Raw genomic sequence first — 17,923 nt, 5'->3', positions numbered from 1 at the left:
TGGATGGTGAACAGCAAGCTCGCTGCTTTAATAGCAGGGTGCTCAGACATGGGAAACTTCATGTCTTCTCTTTTTTTTTCCCCCAGATTTTGAAGGAAATTCATTGTCAGAAGTAGCCAAAAGGGTCAGGCTTTTTTTTGCCACAACATGAGATACTTATGGACAAGTTACTTTATTGATAAATAAAGCCTAGTGTTGCGGCAAAACATCCTGTTCATGCTGCTGCCAGATATTGCTACTAAAAATAGATGGAAAACTGTTATCTTGTGATGTACTTTTGATCTTAATACTTTAATACTTAAAGGGAACATTTATAAATTTAATTCAATAACACTTTCAGTTCCATTGAAGCTAATGGCAAAAATCCCTTCAAATCTTCATAGTTTTCGCTACCATATTTCTCAAATCTACCTTCTGTAGTTTTGCTTATGTGTTTTTAAATTATTTTCAATGCATGCAGTACCTTTGTAACTATAAAATGTACAAATATTTCATGTATCTCTCCTTTAAATCTCAAATCCATTCCAGTTATTCTCAGTGACTCTTTTCTCCATTCTCTTGGCTGTTTTTCAGCATGAGGAAAACCCGTGGCAATTTCCTGGGGAGATCTGCCTTAGGCCATAGGATTCTGAGACTGTGGTTCTCGTCTATTCAATTCTCACTTAAAACCAGAAGGCTTAGGGTTTAACTGTGGAGAAGTATTTTTCTGGACTGCTTTTCTATTTGTACATTAAAATTAAAGATATAATCTTTAAGGTAAATGTAGTTTATATTTAAATTTAGATTAAGTTATAGGTGCAAATTATAGGATAGTTGAGTATCTTTGTTAGGCTTTCCTAGAAAGTGAAGGATTCAGGATTTGCTAATGTCTAGTGATTTTCTGAAATGTCATATTTTGATAGTATTTCCTTCCATCTGATATTTTGTGTAGCTGCTTCATTCCTCAGCTGTAAGTAACTATCAGGCCTAAAGTTTCATTCCAACCAAGTCCTTGGATTTGGAATAGGTGCATATCTTCCATTGTATTTTCAATATTGGATTGAGCAAGAAAAGAAGGTGTTGAAATGGAAGTCCTTTCTCAAATAAATTCTTACAAGCAAAAGTAAAATATGACATACATTAACATACATTACATGCTTGAAAGATTGGTCAGTCAGAAAGTTTTCACTAATTTGGATCCTCTGTATGGTATGACACACTCACAGTTTTGTTCACTCTCAATCCAAATGTTTTACTTGAGAGAAACTGTTAAAAGGTGTCTATTAATTACCTGTGTAAGTAGCCTTGCTACTCCCCTAAAATTATTCTTTAGCCTATAGGTGCTTTTTTTTTCTTTTCCCTTTTTTAAAAAAATTTTTACTTTGGAGACATTGATATGAAACATTATCTGTGTCTTTTTCAAGGCTTTTAGCACATTTCTTTTTTAAAATCTTAAGGTACAGGCAGGAACTGTTAGTTCGGTTATGACTTTGCAACTGTTCAGGGTATCGGGTCCTTCAGAATCTGCTTCTACCGATGCTTTTCTATGAAATGTTAATTGAATGATAAAAGCAATAATTACAGCACTTAAAAAATGACAGTCTGTACGGTTTTAGTGAAAACATGCAAAATTATGGTTCAGATTTGATTATTTTATAATAGTTTCTAATTACGTTATTGTTAGCAAAAACAGAGAGGTGTTTATACTTGTAGCAATTTGAAAACTAAAATTTTCCTACATAATAGCCTTGTTGGAGTAAGACAAAATTGACCCCAGCAAAGCGTCTGGCCTGGGGTAACTGCAGCATAGCACCTTTGAGTAAGAGTGAAGGGGAAGGAGGGTGTGCTCAGCTGCAGGCTGAGGCATGTCGAGGTTTCTTTGGAATTCAGGGCTCTCCTTTCAGTAATACTCAGTGTGTGCTTAAGGTAAGAGCATGTTCATCCTGGTCAGTTTGAGAATTACTGTAATTTTCTTTTACTACGCTACTCCATGCCTGGTAAATTGCTTTACAGCACAAAAATAATGTAACACAATGCCTTTGTCACTTCCAGGAAGACTTTTGTTCCCTGGAAGACGTGACTGACTGGCACTGAATAAATCCCACGATACCGCTAAAAGGACAGCATGCTAAAAACCAGTAACTTGTCTCTCCTCACAGCATCAGCTGAATTTTCTTTCTTCTTGTTAAATTTGACTAACACAACAAAGCTGTTAAAAGCATGTCTGAGAAGCACTTACGTGTTTGAAGGATACTATTTTTGTAAACTGGCTTATAGTCTAAGAGTCCTCTTCCTTTTGCAACCCTTTCTCTGTCACCTCTTCCAGGGCTGTTAAAATTCAGCTGCATATTCACATACAAGGTCTCTGCTGTCCTGTGTATTGCTCAAGAAGAGCTGTTTGACAGGTTTTTGGACAAACCATAAAATCCTATACACACAAAAAATGGTAGGTAGTAGCATGAATAGAAGTGATAGGAGGTTTCTTGGATAGAAAGTCTAGAGACATTTTAATCACCAGTATAATATAGGTGCACAAGTATGGTATGATGAAATGACTGTGTCAGTGTCATTGTATCTTGCATAGCTCCTATTGTTTCTGGGCAACTATAAAGGATAGCTGCAATATAACCAGAGATACTGCAGTACGAATAAATGATGACCTTGCCTTCACTCTGTATACATACAATACTTGTGATTAGATGCATTACTGAAATATTGTTGTCTTTGAATTTCAGTAAAATACACAACAAGAAAACGCTGTTGAGTATCTGAAGAACTTTTCTTTATTCCCCTCTATGGTCTGGTCAAATGCCCAAAGAGACATTGTTCTTAGCAGAGAATATTTGACAAAATATTTCAGAAGAGTGAGTTTCTGTTCAACATGTCTTTCTCTCAGGCTTATGTTCTCTATGGGAAATAATCTTGACCTTTATTAACCCAAAGATTTAGACTGGAATTTTCTAAGGCACAATAAAATTGAATATGAACCTATGGATACTAATACTGGATGAAATATCAGCATATGACTGCTGCCAAATCATTTCTGGAGGATTTAGTGGTTTCCAGATGAATGAAATGGTGGAACCAAACTGTTAGCTTCTCTCATAAGAAGTCTGATTATCCATCTGTACAATGACTGGTGTTCATCACTGCCTGCAGTAACTTCACATAGCTTCTTCAAAAGTAGTTGGGCATACCTACAGAAATCATAGAACTAAATTCTTTTCTAAACATTAAGGTGTTTTTAAGCACGTATAACATATGGTATGACACGAGACAATTTCCTAATAGTCTAATGTGGGCCTCAGCTTTAAGAAAGGATCCTGTAGAAGAAAGGATAATTTTTTTATGAGCTTGCTTTAAGAATGTAGATTTAGTTTACCATTTATTTTTCAACTGCATCCAATTTTGTCTATGTTTGATTATAGTTTTACCTAAGGAAGGACCAGGGGTTGAGAATTCTTAGATATTAGGGAAGTTCTGTTAAGTTACCTGTCCTTCTGTCTGCCTCTGCACCACTGCTCTCCACAGGCAATTTTCCAGTGGTTTGTTTAATTTGCTTTTAAAAATGAAAAACAAATTGTACTTTTGCCATGGAAGATGATATTCAATGAGTCTCAACAACCCTATATATAATTTATTTCAATTATATATGATGTCATCAGAACTTTGTCATCCAGATAAAATTCAAGCAGAAAAAATATCTTTATTTATATTTGTTCAGACAACTTCTAGCATTGTGGGGATGTGTTCTTTTTCAAAGTATAAATTTTATGCCTCAGTGCGCAGCAGCTGCCTACACTGCCATGTTCTACAGGAGACTACGGAGGAGACACATTTATATAATATAGTCATAATTTGCAGTCATTAATATGAAGATATTTTATCAATTACCTAAGCAAAAATACCCTGCAGAATTGATATCTTTTAGTTATTAAAAAGTGGTGACTATCTTAAATTAGTTATTGGAAATAAAGAATTCAGCAACAGAAATTAATCACTGTCACATCCTTGTTCGTGTCTTGTGGATGCTAGCCCATGTAGAACATTTGTTTGGAAAAGGGAAAAATATTGTTGTGATAGCCTTAATAGAAACAGACAATCAAACAAATCTTAATTTGAAAAGGTTTTTGCAGTCATAAATCATAATGGCACTGTGCTCTAATGGAGGAAAAACATCTTCATAACTGTACGACCTTGGTGCAGAAGGCCACGTTCTGGGAGGGATATGCTCTCATCAGGCATCTTTATTTTTCCGTTTCAAAGATGGATGACATTTTTGCCAAAATACAAAGCTAAAGACCTGCATTCTACCTCTTAGTAAAATCATGTTGTAATTATCCTTACATTTTGTGGCAATTAAATATGTATTTGATCAATGTGTTAAGATTATCTCTCTCTCTGTATTAATAGATACCTCATGGTCATTTGCAATGTCACTGACGCTAGCACAAATTAAAGGTCAATATATGTTTAACATAGATATAAAGACCAATGTGCTGCTCTTTGATTGTTAGGGTCATGAGTACTTGGGCTGAGCAGAATGAAGTCAAAAACAAACAAACAAACAAAAACCTCCAAAAGGAAAAAATGTAAAATATGGAATTTAGGCTGCACCAACATCAGTTGGGGATGCAACGTAGCTTAGCTGCCATTTAGGCAATCTGCCCATACCATCAGGAGAGGATTTATTTTTACACACATATGTATATTAAAGATAGTAATCGCATTTTCATTCCCATTGAAGGGGAGAAGATAGTAGGATATTGAGCAAATTAAAGGCTGAAATTATGAAGATATTTATCTTCAGCCTAAGAAGAGATTAGTATGAATTTAAACTAATGAAGAACTGGATAGCAAATTAAGATAAATGAATTTTAGTTATTTATGTAGTTTACTGTATTCTTTATTTACAAAAGCTACTGTCATCTCACCTATCACGCCAGTGGGAGGAGACTAGCATAGTTAAAAAAGATGAGGGAGATGTTTTGTGAATTATATGTATATGTAGTTGATACAATTTATATAATCAAAGTGACTGCCACTCACCTACAAGGCCTGTTTGTCTCCCACAGTCATATCCCTGAGATGCACTGAGAATGGCGCTGCAATGCCCATATAATGCACGTATGTTTAGAAAAAGATGATCTCCCTGCCAAAGAGCAGGGTAAAGGGTGTAAAGGGAATATAGTGTAAAGACAAGAGAGAGAAAAGTTATAGTGATGTGGAACTGAACCTATATCTGCCAAGCCCAGCTCTGATACCTGAACCACATCTAGAGTCGTTCAACAGCCTGCGCTGGTTGTATTTTGAGATATAGTAGTGATTAAAAAAAAAAAAAAAAAAAAGTAAAATTTGACCTATATCTTCTGAAAAGGAAATAAAAATGTGTCACTGCTGAAGCAATGAAGGGCATAGCAAAAGATTAGTGATATTGTTCCCTGGTATACGTTTGTCATCTATCAGTGTGTGAACTTGTACTGTATCTGGCTTACGTCATTATTGTGCATGTCTACTGACTGTTTCTCTTTGTGCGCTGGGATGCACTTCCTGCAGGTTTTCTCAAACAAGGTGTTTTGGAGTAATGTTTTGGAGTAATTTTTGAGTGTGGCAGGTATTCTGCTGTAAAATGAACAGGCCTCATAATAAATAGCTCAGCAGCATCACATAATTTTTTTTCAGGTCACCCTTAAAGACAGACATGGTGTTCCTACTGTGCTACATGCCCCCAACAAACTGCTTCCTTAGCAGGAGCTTTGTTGTTTTATTGATAGCACAACTAAGTAAGGATAAATCCTCTGATTTGGTAAGTCCCTCGTTACCTCCCTGAAACAGGGCATCTCCTACTGTGTTTCCTAACTATCAGATGATCAAAAAACTGAGCTGTGAAAACAACAGTAACCATGAATCTTCCTTTCAGAATCCAATTTTTGAAATAAAAACCTTATCATAAATTAGTAGATGAATGAAATATATCTCATTAATATACATTATAGCAGTGAGAGAGAGGAGATTTTGTGCTAATTAAGGAAATACAGCAAGGTGGAGACAGTTCAGCTTTGCTCTTTTACTAATGAGCTATATGGTGTGGACAGTTAGTCATTTAAATTACGGCATGGTATGTGATTCAGACAATGCCTCCAATTGCAGATCTGTAGAGCAGAAGAATAATGATTGTGTATAAGGTGGTGCATTATTCAGCTTATCTGTACACAGGATCACTCTCTGATCTTGGAATATTTCTCTATTTGCTTTCACTGAAGAAGGCACTCACAAGGGTTCAAGACTCACTCTGAAAGGAGAATCTGGAAAAGTTACTGACTTGATTGTATATATCAGCTCTATGTCAAAGCTTCACAACTTTGCTTTAGCAAATCTCTGATTTAGGATGTACTGCAGTATTTACTCCATAGGGGTAGGAACTAGCAGGTCAGAAATACCTTAAAGAAATTAAGGGGCCTTTGGTCCAATCTTGGTAACAGTCTTAGTACATATTAGGAAGGCTGATTAAGTCTCTGGAATAGCTGCTTTATATAAGAAAAGTGGGTAGTGGTTTGGGCTGTGGATTTGTATAAAACAAGTCTTGATAGTTTTCATGGGGTTTTTATGGAGCTGTCAGCTAATAAAAGTAGCACTTGCTAGAATGCAAGTGTTGCCTTTCCTAGTATTACTTCTGGAAGAATTTCAAACAATTTGAATATGTTTGCAGAAATCCAGAGGACTGTTCACTCACTGAATATATTGACTCCACAAACCAATCCAGGACAACTGAAAAGAAACTTTCTCTGCTTCTCATCAGTCTGACCACAAGAGTGGCATTTTGTCTGATATTCCTGTGATCCGGAGAGCATAGAAAAAGAAAATGCTGATGGGAAAAAAACTAGCAGATTTTTTCAAAGCTCAAAAAATGTTCAGTTTGACTGTGATTTGGATTTTGGATAAAGAGGCAGTGGAAAGAGAACATAGTTTCTGTTGTCAAGACTGGTTTTGCTGCTCATCTGATTTCGTGTTATTTCTGGATGTTATGTATTATGAAGATCTAAAGAGCAATGGGTTATACTTCTCGTATACATATATAGATATACAAACACCCCATTTTCTTTGAGAAGCCAGATCTGCATTTTTTTGTCTGACATAAAATACGGCAAAGTGAATGTATTTATTTAAAGAAATAAGGTAATATTCCCTGATTGTGGCTATAATTAGAGAACATTGATTCTGTTTCAGAAGTAGACATGTGCTCAGATCTTGAAATACAGGTCAAAAGCTCGAGTCAGTGTAATTGCATTTAGTGTGCTTACTATACTTTTACTGAGAGTAAAGATGGAGAGATACAAGAAGGGAAGGGGTGGAAAAGTAACTAACGTAAACCAGAGGCTACTGAAACTTGTCAAACTGCAGTAATAGCATAATGAGCACCTAAGCACTATTCCCTGGGTAGTGCATTCCTGGACTTAGGGCAAGGGCAGGAGAACTTTCTGTAGATTTTTCTCCAGTTGGAGAAAATCCTTTCTTGCTTTTTATTACTAAAGTGCTCCGGTGAAGCACAGGAGGTTGGAACTGTCACTTTGGTTTCTTTATGATGGTAAAGGGCTCAACATAAAAGGGTTGCAAAATGCTAGATTTTAATGTATCACTTCATAAATGGTCTTAAAAAAGAGGGCAGTCTCTTTTGGAAATAGAGGACCACACCCTCATCAATTGGACACTATCATTGTAATCATATTACTTTTTCACTAAAAAGAGTAACATAGATGGTTTAGGGTCCAAAATGATGAAGTATCAAAATTAAAATGGATTTTATGCTCTCATAAAACATATTAGAAACTTTCCAACTATGTGGTATTCAAAAAACTGAAATTGTCCTGTGCCCTTAAGGAAGAGGGCAGAGAAGGCAGCTTTCATTATTTACTGATTTAAAAGCCTTTACTCCCAAATTACACAAGCTTATTTTACGATGAAACAAGTTTATTATGTTTTGATTATAGATAAGAAGCGTATGGATAGCATATGATAGCCAAGACCTACATCTAGATGATTTTCGACAAAGTAGAAAATTATCAAATGTATATCCAGTTCAGAGAGTGTCTGAGGTTATCCCATCCTGGAGCTCAACACATACTGCAAGCAGATGACATCCAAACCAGATGGACATCCAACTAAGACATCCACATTCTCTCTTCCTTGAACACATACATTCCAAATTTTTAAGAGTTTTGGCTCTAATTATAAAGATATCTTTGACTCACAATAATACACAAATGATAGAGAAGCAATGTATAGGCTGCCTGAAAGTAACTTGTCGTTTTACAAAAGCAATAAAGATTGTTAATTGTTTGCACAAGATATTATTTACAATAATACTTTCTGAATCAGGTAATGATCTTTTAAACTTTGTGCAATGGTTTGGATATTATATCATGCTCCAATGCATTTGGACTTATTACCAAGTCATTACAACAAGAGTAAAGTTTCCATAATTTATAGAAGTGATTATGCTGTGTAGTGTAGGATCTGACCAAATAAATAATTGAAAATGGCATTTTTTCCTTAGATCCCTTCCCACTAGCACATTTCTCCACTCTGACTATGAGGAAAACGTGTCCTGAGCTACTATTCAGACAATACAGAACATGGTTACAAGCATCTTCATTTCCATCAGTCTGAATTTGGTATGTGCTTAATTCAATCACGTAAGCTTTGTATACTGGTAGTACTGTATGATAACTTCTGATGTAGAAAATGGAGTTTTCAGATGCTTGATGATTTCATTCCATCACTTTTTTTTTACAGTTCCATATGTTGTACAGATTGTCACAGCTTTAGATCTGCAACCTATATCTCCTTAGGGCTTTTGCCTCAGGGCAAACCATAAATGTCAAGTTTCCTTGTTTCAATTAGCTTGTTTAGAGTGTGCAGCAGGAAGAGACTAAGTAATGAAATCCATTTCCCAAATGTATTTTTAAAACCCCCTTTTTTTTCTTACTGAGAGATCTGAACCTGTGTATTAATTTTGGGCTGGTTATAGAAAGGTCTGAAGCACCAATTCTAGACTTGTAAGCAGTCCTACTTGTGAAGTAAACCAAAAAGTGCTCCAGAGCAGTCTGGCTTCTGAAAGAGCAAATTAGGGGTACAAATTATATTTAATTCTCAGCTTTTTACAATTAAAGTCTTAAGTGAATGTCATATGGCAATCAGCTGCAAAAGATTAAGACCAACCAACCAACTGCCTGATCCTGCTGGACAGCTGCGTCAACAGGTCATGTGAGAGTTCCTCAGCCAGTGCAATGTTAAGTGTGTGTATTTTTTACTGTCATTGAAATGTGGCTTGGACTGAGCTGCTGGATTTCACGCTAAGTGGCTGAAGAATGCAGGTCAATGCAGTAACCTTAAACACCAAGTCAGTAACATTGCTGTGGAACAGCAGCATGTTCAATTACCGTGGGTGCTTGATAGGCAAAATATACATCTGATCCTTAAAATCTGTATTCATTTCGTGAAGACAAGGATTCATGACATCCTTTGCCTGAGTTATAGTACCTAGTTTAATAATTGAATCTTTGAATATGAGCTTGATTTTTCATTTCCATTTTTTAAAGAAGGGTTAGTTTTTGAAGTTACATTGTCTTTTTTCTTTGTTCATGCTATTAGGTTAGTCTATATGCATACTTTCAGAAATCTAGCTGCTCTAGAAGGAGGATTTAAGCATTCTGACAAGTGCTTTCCTTGACAGCTGATGTGTATTTTTTCATACACAAGAGTGAGGTGGTGTGTTGATTATAAGGGTTTATTTAGAAGTATAATAGAAGATGAAGAAGGTAAAGAAGAAATTGGGACGACTTTTTAAAACAGAAACCAAATCTTGAGAGCTCTTTCTGACCACACCAATATACTGAGTTACTGGCTTCTGTCATGCTCATAAGACTGATACAGGATTCTTCTTTGTTCCTGGTTCTTCTATAGAGTATCTTAAGATTTTCTATTTTAAAAATCATAGCAAAAAGGAAGAGGATAGGGTATGCCAACCATCTGCAAGTTTCTCAATAAACCGTCCACAATCATGTGTTTGAGTAGAGAGATATATCAAGAAAGGGTAAGGAAGAAAGCACAATACTTTCCTTTAAAAGTTTTGAATCTTAGGTCAACAAAACAACATTCTGAACAAAAAACCTTCAGTAGTATAAAAAGTAATAACCTGTTGTAATCAGAGTGTGTCAGGTTGGTAAACTGCCATTTTATTTCAAGGGCTTAGCTCCACATTGCAGCCTTCCCTTTGCAGTGTCATCTTCTCTGCCTGTTGGAGTGGGTTACAGCAACAATTTTGTTGCAGATGCTTGAGAGCTAGTGGAGTGCCAGGCTGCAAATGGTCACCGTGCAATAAAAAGCCTTTGAAACTCATTTCCCTATTACAATGATAGTTTCTCATTTATAATCTCTCTTTAGAGAAAATAAAGGAGAATATGTATGTGTGGGATTGGGGGAAGAGAATATGGAGAAGGCAAACCCCTGAAATTCTCCCGTGAGAAGTAATCATAGTTAGCCAGGTCCACATAGGCAGGCTTAGCCGCATAGCCCAGTGAAACTTGTTAGCAGAGGGATCAGTGCCACATAAGGAGTGTACTCTTTTCATGGCTCTTTGTCAGTCTGATAACTCTCTAATATATTTTCTTCAGACAGAGGTGTTATAAAGTTAAGGAATTTGATTGCTGAGACTCAATTATTTGCCTTCTTGCCATGTTTCTCCAAGAAGGTTTAGCTCATCAGCAGAGAAGTTAATTATGTAGGGGCAATGTCTATGGACAAGGACCCATTCCTTGGCCCTAAGCTCAAGTAGCACAACAGAGTTTGCACCCATATAGCTAACTTTTTTCCTCCAAAACATATCTTGGCCTCATCCACACAGCCTTTTCAGAACAGTCTGCTACAACCAGGCTGCTACCAAGTCACACCAGTGCTAGCTGGTTTCTGGGATTTCAGAAATGATAGCGCATTTGAGAGCTCCAGGACCACAAGACGTCATTAGTCACTAGACAGACTCAATGGATTTTAAGTCATGTGGGAGGCAACAGGTATACCCATGTGTTAGAGGCATGTCCATCCAATAGAGGACTCACTAGGTCATTTCCATGTTTTTACAATAGCTTGCTTACAAACCTATGCAAGTACACAAGTGACGGAGAAAAGCTGAGGAGAAAATCTTGAAGAAGATAAAGGAGCTATACTGCAGCTGCCACAGTGTCACTTCTTACTCATGTTTACATAATGAAACTCACAGGTTTACTCTTGCTTATGTAATGCTCTAAAATTGTGCTGACCGTTCTTTCACTGGGAGAGTTTAATCTTCAATTGCAAATGACTAATGTAAAATGGAGCAAACCTGCAAGGTCATACAATTACTGTAATGGTATGTTTGAAAGTTTTCAAAGGATTCAAAGTTGATATACAAAATTCACCCTCAGAGTACTCTTTAAGATGTGAAATGTAAGCAGTATACATATATGTGTGCATATAGACTACCTTTCAGTTTCTAATGAGTGCTTGATTGAGGGGATTCTAATCTGATAGCAATTTTCATCTTCACTTCCTTATTTCTGGCATGGAATACTCTATCATAAAAAGTAGACTGTGTTCTTTTCAAGTATATTCACAATAACTGTAGGGAAATGCATTTCCTGGTTTTATAATAGGACTTCAGACTTCACAAAGCAACTGTATTGGGTTTTATGCATCCTTTCAGCATCTAAGTAACTTTATTCAGTAGTAATCACCAGTAAAAGGCATAGCACTCTCCTGAGATGTGAAGACATTGATTGTAAATCATAGTTTTGTAGTGGTTCACTACAGGAACTAGGAATATCAAACCATAAGTATTATTTTTATTTAAGTGGCTGGAAGTATGCAGCATCTTTCAAGTAAATCACAAATAACGTGATGTAATAGCAATGACTTTTGTTTAGGTGAAAGCTTCAAGACTTGGTTTAGTGGTGATTCAAGGGGAGGAGGGGAAACAGGAATGCAGATGTATGTGGAGGGCAGCAGTGCTTCTTTGGGTGGCAGAGCAGATTTAACCTGGTACAGGTCATGAAACTCCACTGAGTACCTGTTTCCCCTTCCTGTTGTCTGAGGACAAGGCTTGGTTGAGGTATGGGTTAAGAGTAGAGCAAGGTTAGTGCTTCTGCAATTCATATAACTATTATAATCACTGTAGAGCAAACCACGTTATTCTGCAGCCTGGATTCCACTGTTAGAGCAATGCCTCAATGTGAAAGCAATACATTTTTTGTCCATGTCTACAAAGGTAATCAGTCATCTTTTGATTTGGATATTAGCTGATTTGGCCTTCAGCCCTTCTGTGCTTCAGATCTTGAACTCTGTAACATGTATTCATTTTTTCCTCACACTTCACAGGAATCTTATATAAGAAATTTGTTTAAAGCTATGAAAATTCAAATAATGAAGTGTGAAAATGGCTCCATTATTGTTTTGTAGAAAGGATAAGAGACAGCAGTTGAATGGAGGATGTGGAAGATAAAAGGTGCTGAGAAAATGTCAGAAGGGTAGAATATATAGAAAGTAGGAGAACCATTCTGGAAGTTTGGGATGCTCTGCCTGTAGGATACTGTAACTTTCTGGGTTTACTTATATAATATTTCACAAAATCTAGCAATAATGATGACTTCTAAGATTCCAGAGATAATAGCAAACCTGAAGCCAGATCGTGGCTTGGTCCTTCCATGAATATACCAAAGCTTTTGCTCCAGTAGGAGCAGGCCAGTTGACTCAATTTAACAAAGCACATATCCCCCCTGATGCTTAAAACTGCAGGTTCTGCTGGCAGAACATTAGAAATTGTAATCAAGGCTGAAGGTGCCAAATTTCAGAGCCTAAGGCCTTCAGAAAGTCCCAGCGCATCGGGAAGGTCTTTCAAAGGCTCTAGGAAAGGGTTGCAACAAACGAAACTGTAGCTTTTCTCAAAAATAGTTTTCTAAAAAGCAGAAGCGATTATTTCTGAACTCCTTATGACACTGAAATTTCTATAAATTACCTCAAAGGGGTACTTCTGTCATCTGGAAAGGTTAATACCTCACTGTAGTCTCTGTTTATCTCATTGGTCATTAATTTCCAGGAAGTGCCTGGTGCATCCCGTAATGACTCTTCAGATAATAAATAAATAATGTAAACCAAGTAAACCTTAAATTTAAAATATAACAAACTGTTATTAAAAATTGTAGTCATGTGCAATAATTAGATTCAACAGTATTAGACAGTCAGCATGTAATAACTCCCTCTCTTCTTGGTTGATTTGCTCTGATTTCTCAGACACAGTTGCCAATAAATAAATACATTTCTGGATAGCTTTCCCCTGCAGTAATGTTGCCACTTAGCCTGCTGAGTCACTTCTGCCATTAAAGTCATAGATATTTTTTACGTGAATATCACCAATTTTTAATGGGAGTAGGTTTTGCATGTGTCCTGCAGATAAATGTCCTTCAAGACTTGGACTTATATAAATTAAATTTAATGAAGACCTTCTGTTTGGACACTGAATAGTCATGCTGGCATTTTCTTACTGGGATACTAAAGTAAGGTATCTAAGTCCAAGTCCATGTTTAAACATCAGAAAGAAACATCCAAAGAAGAGCACCGAAGCTGGTGAAGGATCTAGAGCACAGATCTTATGAGTAGTGGCTAGGGGAACTTGGGTGGTTTAGTTTGGAGAAAAGGAGGCTGAGGGGAGACCTTATTGCTCCCTACAACTACCTGACAGGAGGTTGTAGCCAGCTGGGTGTCAATTAACACAAATGTATCAGTTTGTGGCCATTCAGCATCATGGAGGGAACCTGTGTTTCAAATTCATCTGGTGCCTCTTCAGAGTCAGGATCCAGAAAGGAGGCAGTCCTCTCCCTGAATATTCAGAGGGGCCTGATGCACTGAGTGCTTCAGAAGATCCCAAAGATGTGTTGGCCAGCAGAGCTTCTCATAGACTGGCTGCAGCTACCATGTGTTGCTGAGGGAACTGGGATACAGATCTGTGTCATCTGCCTTTCTACTGATTGCCTTAGCCTTAGGAATGCATTGAGGATCAACAGGTCCTGGTTGACTTCCTTCTCAACATTCAGGCAGAGCTGTTCACCAGCAGCTTATTTATTCTCATTTTTGTAAGTTGTAATTGGTTGAGCATAATTTTAAGAGAGTCTGGCCTGCTTCTGCCATGCCAGCAGTGGCTTTTCCCTCAACCCTGAGGAATAGTGCTGGGACCATGCCCAGCTGAGGGGGTGAGCAGCTGTTTTTTGCGGTGCCAGAAGCTTGGGGAGAAGCAGCCAAACTAGTGGAGGAGGGTCCCTCCCTTCTCGCTGTCATCTTCTCCCACTGGATGTATATCTCTGTCAGTTGTAATCTGTGGTCAATGCCCATTCAACTGCTGTTTCTAAACTTTTGATGCAACTGCTGCCAGTGGAGGTGGAAATCTCTGCCCGGGAGAAGGGGAAAGGAAACAGCAATTATAATTTTTACAGTTTGTATTACTGCTGGCCTCTTTTTTTTTTTTTTTTTTTGGTTGTAACTGTTAAAGAGTTGGCTCTCTAAGTTTTGAACTTACACTGGAAAGGCTTGAGGTGAGTATTTTGATCTTTGCAAGGTTCAGGGAGGCTCAGAAGGGGCCTGAGAGGACTAGTTGCCAGCGCTTTTGAGCTGAGCTCCAAGCTGTTTCCTTTGTTCTACTTGGAGCCAGCATTGATTCTTATGAATTGTGATGGTGGTTAGACTTTTTTTTTTCCCAGTGATTTTAGGTTTTAGCATAGTTTAGGGGGTTTTATTCTTTATTATTTTCTCCAGGAGGATTAGGTATGTTAAAAAAAATCAATGGATAAATTATTCCAATCTAAGTGTGCAGAGGGAGGACTGCAACCGTTCTTCCCCTCCCCTTCAAACCTGCATATTTGATTGTTTCAAAAGAGACCTGCCCTGGGTTTTGTTTTGCACCTTGTTTTAGCAACTAGTCCGCTGTGAGATTGGCTTGTCATCATTTTGAAGGAGTATTTCATATTCCATTGAGGAGTGTTGTTTCTATATAACTGTATAGGACACAAATTACAACATTCGTGAGGGAGAAGACTGCAAAGATTTCTTTGTTTTGAAGTGCTGTTTCAGATAGCAGGCAATGGGAACAAGGTAGCCTGTGAAAATATACATTATATTCACATTTGTTTGGCATGTGGCTGTATTCTTGTGTTCTCATAGTAGACAGAAATGTGTTTATGCTTAGACTTGCAGTTTGGAGCAAAGGCTACCATAATAGGAATGATATGTTGAAATTTAACTGCTCTGTGATTTGTAGTACAATAAAGCAGTAATCTGTCTCCCCTGTGATGGTTCTAATTTTTTATTCAGCTGTGGCATTCTGTACCATACTGTTTATCTTGTACTTTCATTCACTCATGGATCTGATAGTTGTGAAACTGGCAGATGGTTTGTGATGCTTTGCTAGGAGTGGTTGTATCAATCCCAGTGATTAAAAGGCTTGCTGATTTGCTTACCCAAAAGGATTAATGGCAGGCAGCAAGGGCTTTGTTTGAAAAATCCATGCCCCATAATTCAACAAGGGGACAAAAAAGTAGACTGGAAGTAATCCAGTATTAGAGCTTCTTTATGGAGAAGCTTTATAAAAAACTTACTGACTCAGCAGCTGGACATTTCCTGATGAGATCTGAACTATCAAGGAAAATGCAGCTTTACACTACTTTCTCAGTCATTCCATGAGAATAAAGTTCAAGTTTTTAAGCAGGTCAGCAGAAGAACTGAATGACATGTAAATCTCTGGAGAGCTGCCCTGCATATTTTTCTTCTGTATAAAATCAGAAATGCAAAGTAGAGAAGTTTGACCTTGACCCATCCTCTCTTATGTAATTCAAGCATTCATAAATTGCTGTTTTTCATTGGTATAGTCGAACGCTCCGGCAGACCAGACTATGAGCGCTGTAACCTGCTGCTTAGGCTTCTGTAAGTTATTGTGATGGTTTCCTAGGAAATTGTAGTTGCAAATTGCAAAGTATAGTCTACTGTAAGCATAGGCTATTTAAATTTAAAGTTAAATGTCAAGTACACATGCATAGCCTAGTGAAAAGCAAACTCCTCTGGGAGTTCAGGATGCTGGTCCCTGTTCTCAAAACCATTGTTAAAGTGTATGCAATGATCCTTGAATGGGAACAGAATGTGTCAGCCTTTCTCGTGCTCATTCTTTCTTCAGCCCTTCGCCTCTTCCATTCTCGGTTTCCTAGCTCTAAGAGGGGGCAGCTCCCTCTCAGTTCTGCCTCTTGTCAGATGAGCAGGACACTCCTGAGTGGTGGATTTCAAATGCTCTCAGGCTGGGAATGCCTGGGTCCTGCTTCTGTCAGCAACCATGCTAACTACTGGATGCCCCACGGAGACAGGCATGCCTTCATCCACCCAGCGTGAGCTTCCCGTTTCAGTCAATGCAGGCTGCCTTAGTCATTTGTGAGAGATTTGTTCTAAATGTATCTACTGACTTTATTTCTCTGGGGAGTTTTGGTGGAGATAGGTACACTAGAGCTTTAATGACAGATAGATGCCTCTCCACAGACTAAGGTGCTTCTCCATATGCAGAAAAAACAATTTTGTGGCTAGGAAATTGAAATGGAGTTGTTTCGTGACTACAAATTTCTAAAAATGAAGAATGGGCATAAGAGTAAACAGTCTAAGTGTGCCTAGTTTGGGACTCTAATGGACTGTAGACAATTGGTATAGGGTGACATACAGTCACAGTGCTGTCACCGCTCTTTCTGTATGTCAGCTGATTCTGTATATTGGTATCCTTTATTAAAAATTAATGGCACCCCTTGTATTTTTTTGCTTCATTACATTATCTCGATTTTGACACTTTGTGCAAGCTTCAGGTATTATTAAATATACATTGAACTGGCTCCACTTCTTTTTTGCTTCCAGCCCTTCCTTGTGATACTTCTCCATTTTCAGTCTTTCCTATGAGGTCAGAAACTTCAGCCTGGTCAATGTGGTGGCTGTTGCTGGGAAAATGAGAATCACCTTGTAAAGGACTAATTCTAAGCCTCCTCGAAATCTCCGAGATTTCTGTCCTGTAGTCTGATCAAGAATTGGCCTTTTGTCTCAGCTAATCCTTTCAAAGTTGCAAACAGCTTTTCAGCCTTAGATCAGCCACACACTTTTCTCAAGGTTTAATTTATCTTCTGTTCTCAAGGTTAAAACATACGTGTTTTTAAACAAACGTGTCTGTCTTACATGAGCTATGCCTCTCTGCAGCTATACGCAATGCACTTGCACAGTTAACTCCCTCTGCATGATTGCCAACCAAAACACATCAAGAACACAGCAATCTGCTGCTATCAGACTACTCTCTGCATGTTTTTCTTTTCACCAGCACCCATTCCTTTAAAATACAGAATGCAGTTCAGACCTCTTGCAGTTGTCTTCCATATATCCAGATGTTTCCATCTTTCCTGCTCAGATTATTTTCTGTAATTTCGTTTTCTTCCCGGTGCTAGATGCTGTTCAGAAATTGCTTTGGACCGCAGTGCTTGAGACCCTTATTTAGGGATGCATTTTCAGTCACTTCTGCTTAATAAAGAATATGCTTCTTCACAAGACCTTCCCGGGTCTTCCAAAGAATAAGCAGAATTATGTAAAGTTCCAGTTCTTATATCACATAATATTTGTAATCATATCAGCCAAGTTACTCATCTGGGGGTGTTGTCTACAGGATCTCAGACCCAGCTGGAAAACTGGTCTTACAGACCAAAGATAAAATTGTGAAATGTGTCCAAATAACTTATGATCCTACCTGCAAAAGAGAAAAAAATACTTAGGATTCTGAACTTCATTGAAAGTACTCCATCTACATTCTTTTGCATTCTTTGCTCTGCTAGATTTAAATCCAGGGATTTAAAATGTG

The 17,923-nt window shown here is 37.7% G+C and overlaps 1 protein-coding gene across 1 annotated transcript in view; it reads left to right on the top strand.

Annotated features, from left to right (window-relative positions):
* SASH1 (SAM and SH3 domain containing 1) overlaps window positions 1-17,923 on the top strand; it is a 560,220-nt gene that overhangs the window by 150,198 nt on the left and 392,099 nt on the right.

The sequence above is a fragment of the Balearica regulorum genome, chromosome 3 (genome assembly GCF_011004875.1).
Source record: "Balearica regulorum gibbericeps isolate bBalReg1 chromosome 3, bBalReg1.pri, whole genome shotgun sequence".
NCBI classification, from domain to species: domain Eukaryota; kingdom Metazoa; phylum Chordata; class Aves; order Gruiformes; family Gruidae; genus Balearica; species Balearica regulorum.
Note: the sequence above shows the minus strand (reverse complement) of the source record. Positions and strands in the feature narration are given on the sequence as shown.